Source organism: Tamandua tetradactyla, chromosome 3 (genome assembly GCF_023851605.1).
Source record: "Tamandua tetradactyla isolate mTamTet1 chromosome 3, mTamTet1.pri, whole genome shotgun sequence".
NCBI lineage: Eukaryota > Metazoa > Chordata > Mammalia > Pilosa > Myrmecophagidae > Tamandua > Tamandua tetradactyla.
Window position 1 is genome coordinate 93803151 of NC_135329.1, and position 12839 is coordinate 93815989.

General features: G+C 57.0%; 1 protein-coding gene across 1 annotated transcript in view; it reads left to right on the forward strand.

Annotated features, from left to right (window-relative positions):
• Nucleotides 1–12839, forward strand: part of LOC143677523 (intraflagellar transport protein 140 homolog) — a 297426-nt gene that overhangs the window by 122743 nt on the left and 161844 nt on the right. The window lies entirely within an intron of this gene.

The window sequence follows — 12839 nt, forward strand, 5'->3', positions numbered from 1 at the left end:
AACCCCAGGTGCTGAGCGGGCTGTTGGTTCCTGATTTGGACATTTTCATGGCCTGAAGCTTGCGAATTGATAAATCCCCACTGTTAAAAGGAAGTCCAATTCTGGTCTGGTGCAACTTCAGCAAACTGAAACAACCTCTCAAGGGTGATGCAGAGGACAGAGAATGGAGCGGCTCCAAGGCATACATCCAAGGAAAACGATTTTCAACGTAGTTCTATGAGTTCTCTGCTCAGCCAACCCCTAGCCAAGGGCGAGGGTAGGAGGGTCTCCCCTTGCACCTCTGGAAGACCCTAGGATCCGTGCTCTGGTCCACGAGGGAACATGCTGCCAGGAAGCGAGGAAGATGCGGGACCAGGGCCAGGCAAGTCCCAGGACGTGCTGCCTCAAGGTAAGTACAGAGGGGAAGGGGTGCAGGGGCTACGGAGAGACATGGTAGGGAAGATGTGGGGTGTGCGTGCTGCAGCCACCTGGCTGCACAGGGAGCACGGCCAGCGGAGGGCTTGGTGTGGAACGAGGAGTGGGTTGTGGGAACGAAGGAGCAGGTTTGTGCTACCACTTATTTCAGACAGACCAGCTAGGTTGCTCTACAAGAAAGAAGATAAAGTCACAGCGCATCCCTCAGCTCAGCAAGAAGGAATACTCACCTAGTCCCAACCATGTGAATTCAAAAGAGGATCTCAAGGCCTCCCAGCTCCCCTCCACGGCACCTGTCCTCCACCTACCACCTGCCCCTGGGCTCATCCACTTGCCCCCAGGAGTCCCCATCAGCCCACACCCCCTCCCTGTCGAGGAGGGCCACCCACCTGGGTCTGGGGCCTACCCTGCTGGATTGGGGGCCCCTCCCCCCACCCCCAAGCACAGTGGGAGGCAGTGTCCACTTTCCAGCTCGGGCTGGAGCAAACCAGGCCTGTGCCCCCCTGTGCCACCCAGGCGGCCCTTGGTTTCTGCGGGACCTGGGATGCCCCAGGCCTGCACCCCCACTGCAAGTCGGAAGCGCCTCCAGGCAGGAGAGACAGGAGCCCTGGAACGGAGGGGGCTTCCCTGGGCTCACGTCCTGGCGTGGCCTGACAGGGCAGCAAGTGGCTGCAAGCTGGACAGAGTAGCCCTGGGGGACGGGGAAACGTGGGGCCATTCCGGCCCCGAAGCTAAGTGCCTCTGCCCTGCTGCCCTTGTGGGGGGTCGCTACAAAGGGTTTCTACCCCGGCCATGGCGCCTCCATACCTCCCAGCTCTTGCCGGGTGCTGCGCCCCCCTGCATGGTCATTTGCTCCCATCTCTTGGGTTGGGGGCCCTCGGACAGGACCCCCGAGGCTTGAGAGCTCCTCCCTTCCAGAGCCCGCGCCCGGCCAGCCTGTGGAGCATAGACAGGGGTCACTGTCCCATGGCGGATGCTGAGCTGTGGCCCAGAGGCGGCCAGCGGGGGTCCTCAGGGAGCCCTGGAACACATTTCCTGGGCCTGGCAGGACCCCCAGGACTGAGGAGGACACTCAGGGCAGAACCCAATAAGGAGGGGGCGGGAGCGTGGCAGCGCGGGGGAGGGAAGCAGTGTGGCCCAAGGGGCCCACAGTGACCCTCCCCGCGGGGCGGCAGCCCTTCCCCGAGAAGGGGGCAAGTCAGGATAAATGGGATGTTGGGGGACAGGGCAGTTTTCCCTGTGAAAATGTGCCTCTGCAAAAAACGAGTTGTTCTAGAAACTTAGATTTGCTCCATGTGGGAACAAATGAGTGAGGGCTGGGGCAGCCCGGGCAGACCCTGCAGTTTGCCCCCTGGCAGGGGCCCCCATCACAAGCACACAGGACCCCCGGCCCTGTCTGTTAAAACAGGAGCCAGCCCTGGGCCACACCCGGCTTCTCGGTGCCCCAGGCCCCTGGTCCTGGCTCCTCCCTGTGAACTCGCTGTCTCCGCCCCCCGCCGGGGTGCCCACCCTGCCATGCATGCCTGCTGCATCTCGGTACCCCAGGGTCCGCCGGAGCAGCCGTTGCCCAGAGAGAAAGGGCATGGTGAGGGGCGCCGGGTCTCAGGTCCTGGCAGGGGCCACGGGTGGTACTGCCTGTCTGCAGCCGTGGGGCACTGTCCGTCCCGAGCTGGAGCCTGAGGCTCTGCCTGACCCAGGGTGGTCCCGTTGGCCAAACCAAGGCTCGGTGGGCTCAGCACATGCCTGGGTGTGGCGGCCAGACCTGCAGGGTCTGGGGGCAATGGTGTCCCGGCCCCAGCTTCTTGGGGTCCAGGCCCCCAGGGACAGGCGGGCAGTGGCGCTGGGGCCCCAGGCCCGGAGTCCTGCCCCCTTGGAGGGTCCTGGTCCCCCACGGCCTCCCGCCCTCCGCTCCCTCTCGACTTTGCCCTCCACCCTCCCCCTGCCCTTCCCCTGCCAGCACATACAATGCAAACCTGGTGCTAACCCCCTGCAGTTGTCCGACAGCCCTTCAAGTTAAATATTACTCATTGCCTCAGAAGCCCGCGGGCCGCCTGCAGGGGCTACAGGCAAACGGGCCTGTGGGCAGTGGAGGGGTGGGCTCTGGGCCACAGGCCAGGCACCCGCGCCCCTGGGCCTCCCGCCCCGTCCTTTGAAGTCGCCAGCGCGCTGTGGGCCTAACCCTGTGCTGCAGCTGGGGACAGGTGCGGGGGTCCCCGGGCAGGAGCAGGGGCCCAACCGGGGGCTACAGCAGACCCCCCTCCCCTGGCAGTCACTCCACCTCTGTGCCAGGCTGGGGGTGGGACTGGGAACAAAATGTTCAGAAAAATAGCCTTGGCTGTGGTGAATCAATTCATCTTATCTAGGGGGGGTCCGTCCCGCCCCCTCCAGGCAAGACCCCCCCCCGCCCTGCCCCGCAGCTGCTCCTCACCAGCCTGCACGCAGGGTGCAGCTGTGGCCTCATGGCCAGCTCGGAGCAGCACCCTGGGTCGGGGCCCTTGGGGAGCAGGGGGAGCTGGGGGGGCCGCCACAGTCTTGGTCCACCCGTCCCAGCCCCGCGTCGCACCGCCGTTCAACCTTCCCGCCTCCGTCCTCTGCAGGCACCTATACCTAGCACCTGCTGTTCCCCTGCCTGAATGCCTTTCCACGCACTCTCCTTCAGCTGTCGAAGGGCTCTGCTCAAGTGAGGTTTCGGGGACCCTGGCCCAGCACCCGCCTGCCTGGCTGTCCAGCTCCTCTGGAGGGCGCAGCCGCTGCCCGCCATGGCGCCACACAGACCCCAGGGGCTCTGCGAGCCGCACTTCGCCTAGTCAGTCTGGGGGCCCAGTCGACTCTGCACACACCCCTAGTATGGGGTGGCACCCTCGCAGTGCCCACTCCTCCTGGGGTGTGGCCCCTCCTGACACCTGGGTCCCTGCACCCAGCCCTGGGGTCCCCCGGCGGGGCCAGCAGGCCAAGGGGACAGCAGGGCAGGCCTGGGAAGGGGCTGTAGTGGCCCCCGAGCCTGAGCTGTCCCCTAAAAGCCTCGTGGGGGAGGGTAGAGGGGCACGAGGCCAGATGAATGTCTGCACCGATGGGGTGCAGCCCCCACCTCCCAGGCGGCCTCTCCTCCCTGGCCCCCACAGCACCCCTGCGACAGCGCCCCTCACTGGACCTCACAGCCCTCTCTCCATGGGGTCCCTCACTGAGCCCCCCGGGGCCTCCCACCCTCCCCGTCGCGCGCCTCCCCCTGGATCCGTGTCCTTTTCAGGGAGTGGAGCCCCCCGTCCGGGCACCCCAAAGCCCCCTCCTCTGGGGCCTGAGGACAGTGCCCCCGGAACGCCAGCCCTCCAGCCTCCTTCCCCACACTCCCCACTGGATGGGGGGGCCCGGGGAGTCCTAAGAGAAGCTGGTCACTGGAAGCCCAAGGCCCCCCAGTGTCCCCGATGCCCTGGCAGTCCCCCGGGGCTCGGGTCCTCACCCGGCGTCGGGAGGAGTGTGGGCTCTGGTCGTCCCCCAGCACCTCTCCAGGACGGGGGGCCCCCATGAGCCAGGCCACAGGCCTTCTGTGTCCCAGCCCCCTCTGTGGGTCCCTCGTGCCCCCCACACTGCTCTCTCTCGGGGATGAGTTTCTGATGGGGTGGCGGCCAGCAGGGGGCTTCCCAGGCCAGGCCCAGCAGCCCAGCACTGCCTGCTTTCTGCCCCCTTGGCCGCTGCGGCAGGTCCCAGGGGCCGCCAGTGAGGCGGGTCAGAAGGGGAGGGGGAGGAGAAAGGGGGGAGGGGGAGAGGGCCACAGGGGGAGGGAGGAGAGGGAGAGGAGGGAAGAGAAGCAGGGAGGGAGGGGGAGCAGGGAAAAGGGAAGGGGGAGGGGTAAAGGGGGGCGGAGGCCACTCAGGGCCAGCTGTGGTGCCCCCAGAAACTCGGGGTCTGGGGCAGGGAGGGGTGGGGGGCGGGGAGGCCGCAGGAAAGGGAGTGGTGACGTCATTGCCGCCTGGAATCTGCTGTTTGGAGGCGTCGCCATGGAGACCGGAAGGCTCAGGGTGGGTAAAAATAGCAAAGCAAAGAGGGTGCAAGTTCCAAGAATGCAAGTCGGGAAAGAAGGGAAGACATGTTCTGGCCGCTGGCGGAAGGGCCCTGGCTGGGACCAAGGGGAGGGCCGCCCTGAGCTTGCCCCCTGGGCTGGTGTCTTCAGGCCTGGACGGTCCCCAAGCAGCACACTGGCTTCTCCAGGAGGAGCCTCAGGGGACCCCACGTTGAGGGGGCATTGGGCACGGGGGGGCGGTGCCAGGGGCCTCCGACGGGCTGAGGGCACTGAGCACCCCATGTTGCTCTTTTCTGGCCTCGTTTGGGGGCTGGGCGTGGGGGATCCCCTGGGGAAGAGTGCATGCCCCCCTTTGCCCCACACCACTTCCTGGAGAGGGGGTGGCCTAGCAGGCCAGGGGGGTTGACTGGGCCTTGGAAACAACCGCCATGCCAAGGGGGGCAGGAGGTCTGAGGCCTGAGCTGCTGCTCTCTGGCCGCCCCAACCCCCTGGGAAAGGGATGCCACCCTCCCAGCACCCGTGGGAGCAGCGGAGGTGGGGGCTTCACTGGGGTGGGGAGGAGTCCTTGCTGCCCCTGGGAGATGGTGGGCACCGCCTGTCTGGTACTCCGGGCTCCCCCCACGAAGGGGGTCTTCTGAGCTTGAGGCCTTCAGGTCACCCAGGAGCCTCCCAATGGGCCGAGCGCGCCCAGGGGAGCCCCCACCCCGAGAGGAGAGGGAAGACCTGACCACAGCCACCATCGCCACCTGGGCCGGCCGGACGCCTCTTCCTCTCTGGGCGTGAGGCCGGCCGAGGCGGGGGCTCTGCCCACCCCACACTGCGCCAGGACCCTGGGACTTGGGGAGCCCCACCCCTCCTGTTCTCAGGATGCAGCCCGGGCCCTGCCAGCTGGCGGGCACAGGCGCCGGGGCTCGCTGCGGTCAGGAGAGGGAAATGGAGCCCCACGTCCTGGGGCCGAGGCCGGAGAAGCGGCTCCCAGGCCTTATGTAAGGGCTGAGCTCACCGCGGGCCTGCCCGGGACAGCGGGGTGAGATGGCTCAGGGGAGGCGGCCGTGGGCCATGGGTGTGGGGCTCTGGCATTGCAGGGGACTGGCGGGTGCCCTCCCCCCGGGCTCCTGGCCACGCGGCCACCCAGCGCTCCCTGCCCACCGCCCCCCCCCAGGCACTAGCTAGGCCGGGACGTCAGGGCCCAGGTCACCCAAAGACCCTCCCAGGGGCAGCTTGGGAGCCTGGAGGGATGGCCTTTCTCGGGGTGCTGGCCGCTGCCACTCTGCCCTCCTGCCAGGGCAGGCCCCCCACTACCCACCAGCTCAGACTCCCCCCCAGGCCCCCATGGGGTTTCCTCCGCGAGTTGGGCTGGGCTGGGACCACCCACCTGTGATCTGCGGGCGGGGTGCTGCCAGGCGGACAGTGCACAGAGGCCACCCACCAGAGCGGCACAGACGCCCCGGTTGCAGGGCTTGAGGGACAAGGGGTGCAGGCACGGACACCCACGTGCAACCTCTCACCACGGCCCAGGACCCGGCTCCTCCGAGTGGGGCCATTCTGGTGCAGAGGCTGAGGTTGTGTCCACAGGGCCAGGCCGGGAGCTGGCCTGGGGCAGCAGGCCCTGGACAGACTGGCGGAGGCCCAGGTCCACCTCCCGGCCCCTGGGGGACCCCCTCCCATGGCCCCTCAGCCTCTCTGTCCCCTGTGCAGCGTCCCTGGGGGCTCTGGCTCCTGCATGGACAGGGTCTCAGCGCTGGCTTTGCATCTGCAGCCTCGGCCTGGCCGGGCCCCCTGAACGTGCGTCGTGGGCGGGGATATGTGGCAAGACAACCCCCTGGCTCCTGGGGCTGCTCAACGCCCCTGCCCAGGCCCCGAGAGGCCAGCTTTGCCCAGGGCGGGGACCACCCAGGCTGACCGTGCAGGGAGCCTTGGAGCAGGCCGCGGGAGCCTCTGCTTTGCTCAAGAAGGGCCCACCTTTCCCTTCTCCCACCCCCACCAAGTGGCAAAGGTGGGCCTGGGCCGGCCGGGGCGGATGGGCAAGTGGGGGCTGGCTGCTCCATCCCTCACAGGTCCCCACCCCAGGACCACCCACGCCCGACACCCACTCTCCCAGCAGAAAGGCCCATGTCTGGAGAGAGCAGCAGGGAGAGGTCGCCAAGCAGTGTTCGTGGAAAGCCGGAAAATGCAGATCAGCAGAAAGAAAAAAAATTGAAATATCTGTAGTTCCTCCACTCGGCAAAGCCCACTTGCCTGTTTTCTGCAACGTGGACTGAAGGCTGTGAACCCACAAGTACCACCTGAGCTGCTTCCAGCAATTCCGACCGACAGCAGAACACTCAGACATTTGGTGGTTTCCATTTTGATTTCTTGTTTAATTGATGATTTATTTAAAGTGTGTGTCTTTTATTGTCTCAAATGGTCTTGTGTTTTGATTGGGAATATGAGCCAGTTTTTCTATGTTTTTTATGTTTAATTTAGCGTTCTGGTTTATTTGTTTATTTTGGTTCCTACCAAAGATGTGCAGATACATAATAAAAGGAAGGCAAAGGACCTAGGTGAGGCCAGTTCCCCCAAAGCTGTGGGGCTCCTGGATGCCCCCTGCCCACCAACCCCCCAGGGCCAGCACCCAGGCCCCCCTCGGTTCCTCCTGTCTCAGTTAAGTCCATATTTCTAAGTTATGTGCTCCGCTGCCCTTCCTTGGTTTGCAGGGCTTAGATACGTGAGTGGTTCTTGGAGGGTGAGGGACTGCCCCTCTTTCTGTTCCTTCATCTTCTCAGATGAGTTATTTCATAATTTTTGGTTACATGATTGTGAATCCATAAATAGTGTTCCCTGCTGAGCCAGGTAGTGGGCTCTGCTTACTTTTTTCTTTGTTTTTCCTGGAGTTGATATTTGCTTTGCTTTATTTCTTTATTCATTTTTTACTTCTTTTTTTGCCAGATTACTTTTTAAAAAAATTTTAACATTTGTTATTGTGAAATATAACATACATGCAGAAAAGCGATAAATTTAGAAGTATAGTTTAACAAATAGCAAATTTCCAAGTTCCACCATTTCAGGTATTTCCTTCTAACTGTTCCAAGACACTAGAGACTAACGAGAAATACCAATATAGAAATTCACAGTCACAACCACTTGTTCAACGCTTTCTTCTCTGTTACAACTCCTCCCTCTCACTTGGTCCTTCTCCCAATCCTCAGGGATATTTGGTCTTTTAGTTTGCTAATCCTGCTAGAATGCAATGTACCAGAAGTGGAGTGGCTTTTATAAAGGGGATTTAAGTTACAAGTTTACAGTTCTAAGGCTATAAAAATGTCCAAAGTAAGGCATCCAGGGAAAGATACCTTGACTCCGAAGAAAGGTTCAGTGGCGTGCGGGGTCTCCCTGTCAGCTGGGAGGGCACGTGGCTGGCAGCAGAGGTCCAGTGGTTTCCTCCCTAAGCATTTGTGGGCCTCACTGAGCTTCCCTGAGGCACAGCTCTGGATTCTGTCTTGCTCAGCAGCTCATGGAAGGCACGTGGTGACGTCTGCTGTGCTCTTCTCCCAGCTTCTGGTTTCAGATGACACTCTCAGGTCCTGGGGGTCCTTCCGGCATTTTCCTCTTCATCTCCAAGGGTCTGTGTGTGAGCTTTCTCCAAAGTGTTTTCTCTTTTGAAGGAATCTGGTGAAGTAATCAAGACTCACCTGGAATGGGCTGTGTCACACCTCCATGGAAATAATATAACCAAAAGGTTGCACCCACATTTGGGTGTGTCACATCTCCATGGGAACAACCTAATCAAAAGGTGTCACCCTACAATATTGGATCAGGATTGAAAGAGCATGGCTGCCCCAGCAAGACTGGGTTAGGTTTCAAATAACATGACTTTTCCAGGGTGCATGACAGGTTCAGATCAGCACATTTGGACGATGACCATTTTAACTTCTTCATGGTGAATAGGATTGTTGATATTATGGAGCAGGGGGATGCAACTGGCTGATGCTTTTGGAGAGACTGGTAACTCTGGGTTTCAGAGTTTATCTGTCCTAGAAACTGCCTGGAGGTTTTAGGTTTCTGAAAAATAATGAGTGAAATTTTATAGAGTCTCAGATAGAGCTTGGGGTATTCTTTAGGGTTTTCAGGAATACTGTTGGTTCGGGGTTGGCATATAGTGGTAATTAGCAATATCTAAGTGAAACTTGCATAAGAGCAGCCTCCAGAATAACCTCTCAACTCAGTTTGATCTCTCTTAGCTACCGATACCTTATTTTGTTAGAATTCTTTTCCTCCTTTTGCTCAGACAGGCATTGTCAATCCCACGGTGCCAGGGCCAGGCTTATCCCTGGGAATCATGTCCCATGTTGCTAGAGAGACTGTCAGCCCTGGACATCATGTCTTATGTCGGGGGGAGGGTGTGCTGGTTTGAAATTATTATGTACCCCAGAAAGCCATATTTTCTTTCCTAATCCAATTTTTGTGGGGGTAGACCTATTGTTTAGGGTGGAAACTATGATTGGATTGTTTCCATGAAGATGTGACCCACCTAACTGGGGTGTGTGACTTTTTAATTAAATGGAGATGTGACTCCACTCATTCAAGGTGGGTCTTGATGAATTTACTGAAGTCCTTTAAAAGGGGAAATATTTTGGAGAAAACACAGTTGCTTCAGAACTGACAGAGATGCAGACATTTGGAGATGCTTGGGGCACTGGCAGAATGAGCAGATGCCGAGACAGTACATTTGGAGATGCAGAGCCCAGCAGGTGTTACCACCCATGAGAGCGCTGTGTCCTGGAGGAGCTAAGTGAAGGCTACAGACACTCAGAGAGGAAGCCATTGGCATCAGAAGCTGGAAGCAGTGGAACCAGGAACAAGGACCAGCAGACGCCAGCCAGTGCCTTCCCACATGGCAGACATCAGCCTTTCTTGAGTCGAGGTATCTTTACCTGGATGCCTTACTTTGGACATTTTTATGGCCTTAGAACTATAAACTTGTAACTTAATAAATTCTCCTTTTAAAAAGCTGTTACATTCCCAGATTGTGCTCTGGCAGCATTCAACGCACTAAAATAGAGGGTACTAAGTTCACTTGTAGAGTTGGGCTGAGGGAGAGAGAGGCCCATCTGAGCAACAAAAGAGGTTCTCTGGAAGTGATTCTTAGGCATAATTATAGACGGGCTTAGCTTCCCCATTATAGAAATAAGTTTCATAAGAACAAACCTCAAGATCAAGGATTTGGTCTATTAACTTGGGAGTCTCTAATGCTTGAGAGAGTATCAGGATTTTTTCTGAGGTGTGGAAGTTTAACACTTCCATATTTTTTCTCCAGGCCCTCAAGAGACTTTGCCAATGCTTTTTAATTATCTGCCCAACACACTCTAGAATGGATCAGGGTATTACATTAAGCTATACAGAATTACAAGGTCTCATTCCCAATTCTAGCCTCCATGTGTTTAAGTTGTTTAAATTAACTGGCCAGCAAGATTAAGTTAGATTGTGTGCAACAGAAAATTTAAGTTTTGGACAGAATAAGCATCTCTTCCTTCAGTCTCATACAGTAGGTGAAGTTCTAAAATATAGATAATATCACCCTTACTTTGTATTCTGATTTACCTTAGTCCCAACCCAATAGGCTTCATTCTTACCTCTAATTAAAGTCTGATTTCCTTTTTTGGTTTCTTTCTAACAGTTGTATCTAGCAACGCTGACTCTCAGAGCTACTGGATCCAGCTGAGTCTTAGTTGTCACAAGTGCCCAAAGTGCCAGGAAAATGCCAGGTTGCACACACAGAGCCCAGCATCTCAGAATCTAGAAATAACAATAAAGCTCAGGAATAAATGTGACTGCTATAAGAGCTTACAATCTAGGCCCCAATTTTCTTATAAGTATTTTCTAAAATGACAATCTTCTTTTGCTTCTGGCTTATTTTGCTCAGCATGTCCTCGTGGTTCATTCACCTCATTGCCTGCCTCATGACTTCATTCCTTACTGTAGCCACAATATTCCATCATCTGTCTATACCACGGCTGACCTATCTACTTCTCAGTCATATATGTATCCTTCAGCCACCTCCATCCATTGGGCATCATGGATCATGCTGCCATGAATTTTGGTGTGCAAATGTCTATTTGAGTCCTTGCTTTCAGTTCTGCTGAGGATGTTCCTGGTAATGAGATTGCCTAATCCTGTGACGACCCTATATTTAGCCTCCTGTGGATACTACGTTCCCCTCCGGAGGGTCTGCCCCATTCCACTTCCCTCCCAACACTGATTAGGTGTACGTCTCTCCACGTCTTCTCTGGCACTTCATCTTTCTGTTTACATACTTTGAATCTGCAGATTTTGTTGCGATATATTCACAGCACATATTCTATCCAAAATAAACCATCAGTGTCTCAGAGGAGCCTCAGTTGGCCGTACAATCATCATCACTCTCAATTTTAGACAATTTTCATTGCTCCAAAGAGAAAAGTACCAGGTAGACATACCCACACCAAAGGGAAAACCCCAAACACCCCATAACTCTTATCCCATCAAATATTTACCTCTAGTATTGCTGCAGTTCTAGCGATGTATTCCTGTTAATATAAACCATGGTACACCATAGGTAGTTTTCCCATATAACCCTCCATTATTAACTTCTTGTACAAGTGTCATACCTTTGAAGTAGTTCATGCAAGAACTCGTATTTGTAGTGTTAATCGGCTCTAAAGAACCCCTTTCAATCGTATTCACCTTCTCAGGCACTATTACTTATAATCCCACTAACATACTACCAACACCTCTACCTAGTCCCATACATTTAAGATCAGTCTCGTTAACAAGCCCATGGGGGAGCCCAGGGACGCCCCGGCGGGCCCGCCCCCCCCCGGGACGTGGAGGCTCACCACGAGGTGGCAGTAGACGCTCAGGCACCCCCCACGCCCCTCCCGGGCCTGCAGCCCTGGGCACAGCTGCCCCTGCAGGGGCCTCCCGGGCCACCCCCAACCTTCTGGGGTCTGGGTCTTTGGGAGGGGGGTGCCACAGGCAGATGACACTCCCTTGTGGGGCCTGCTCGGACAGGTCCCCCCACCCAGGCCTGCCACCTCGGCCTCTCTGGGCACCCCTCATTCAGGGCGCTGGGAAGGGGGCCCGGGAGCTGGAAACGCAGGGTGGCCTGGGGTCCCCTGGAGGTGTGGGGCCCCCAGGCCCTCCTGAGCTGGGCTCAGGTCTGTGCCCTCTTGCACACTTGAGCCCTGGAGTCTTGGGCCAGCGAGGGGCGCCCCGCTTTGCTTTGGCCTTCGCCATCCAGATGCTCATTCACCCCCAGGCCCAAGGGGACAGGGCTTGGACCCGGGGCCAGTCTGGCACCAGCTGACCAGACTGAGAGCACCGGACAGCCGTCTGGACAAAAAAAGAAGAGGCTGTGGAAGCTCATCTGATTCCAGATATGATGATGGAAGAGGGTCACCAGGAAACCCTCCCCGCAGAGTCGGTCGAATCAATCATCTGCGTGGACCGAGTCCTCCTCCAATGGCTGGTGGGTGAGGAAGGTCAGTGTCTGCTCTAAAAAGCAGACAGTTGAACATGCACATTCACAGCGGAAGGAAACCATTAAGAACAGGAGGGCAGACCATGCTGGACAAATGGATGAATGTGTGTGTCTAAACAGGAATTGCTCTGTGTCCTCACACAGATGAGTGAGGGCGTGCTGGGAATTCCCTCTGCAGGGATCTGGCAGGACTGACATGCGGGTCTATAAATGCACATGTTTTGTCTCATTTTTTTGTATAGTTTATTAAAGTATTAATATAGTTTTAATAAGTAAATATTTTTAGTTTGCAAAATCAACTCTTCATCTTTATATGATTAAAACACACAAACTTTGAATCTGAAGAAAATAAATAAAAGACTGTATTGGGGGAAAAAAAAAAAGACTCCCCCAGCGGCTGTGGAAAACGGCCCGACGGGGCGGCCAGAGCGACTGGAGAGTTGAACTTGGTTAAAGTCTTACTTCTCCGGAGCCATCTAGAAAGTTTAGTGTTAATTGGGAAGTTATTTCTCTTCCGGAGGACTCTTGCTCTGCAGAAACCATTTTTTTAGGACCCTCAAATCAAGTAGTCATGTTTATAAAAGAATATTCCCGTGCTTTGGAGTGGACACCTCTGGGTGATTGTGGTCGCTGTGGGGGGGTCCTCAGCTCAGCTGAGAAGTGCAGAGAGGGTCAGGGGTCAGTCTCTGAGGCCGTGTCATTCTTTGTTCCCTTGGGCCCATAGGAAAATGATGCTTTTGTGGACAGCAAAGCAGACCCCTCCTCAGCTCCAAAGAGCCTCCTCCAGAGCCTGGCACTGTCTGCTGGGCACTGGCACCTTCCCCTCCAGGGCGCCTGGCATCCCTGGAGTGGCTGTGCTTGGTCTCCCCGAGGTGGGGTGGTGATAACACCCCCCCGGCCTCTGGGCCT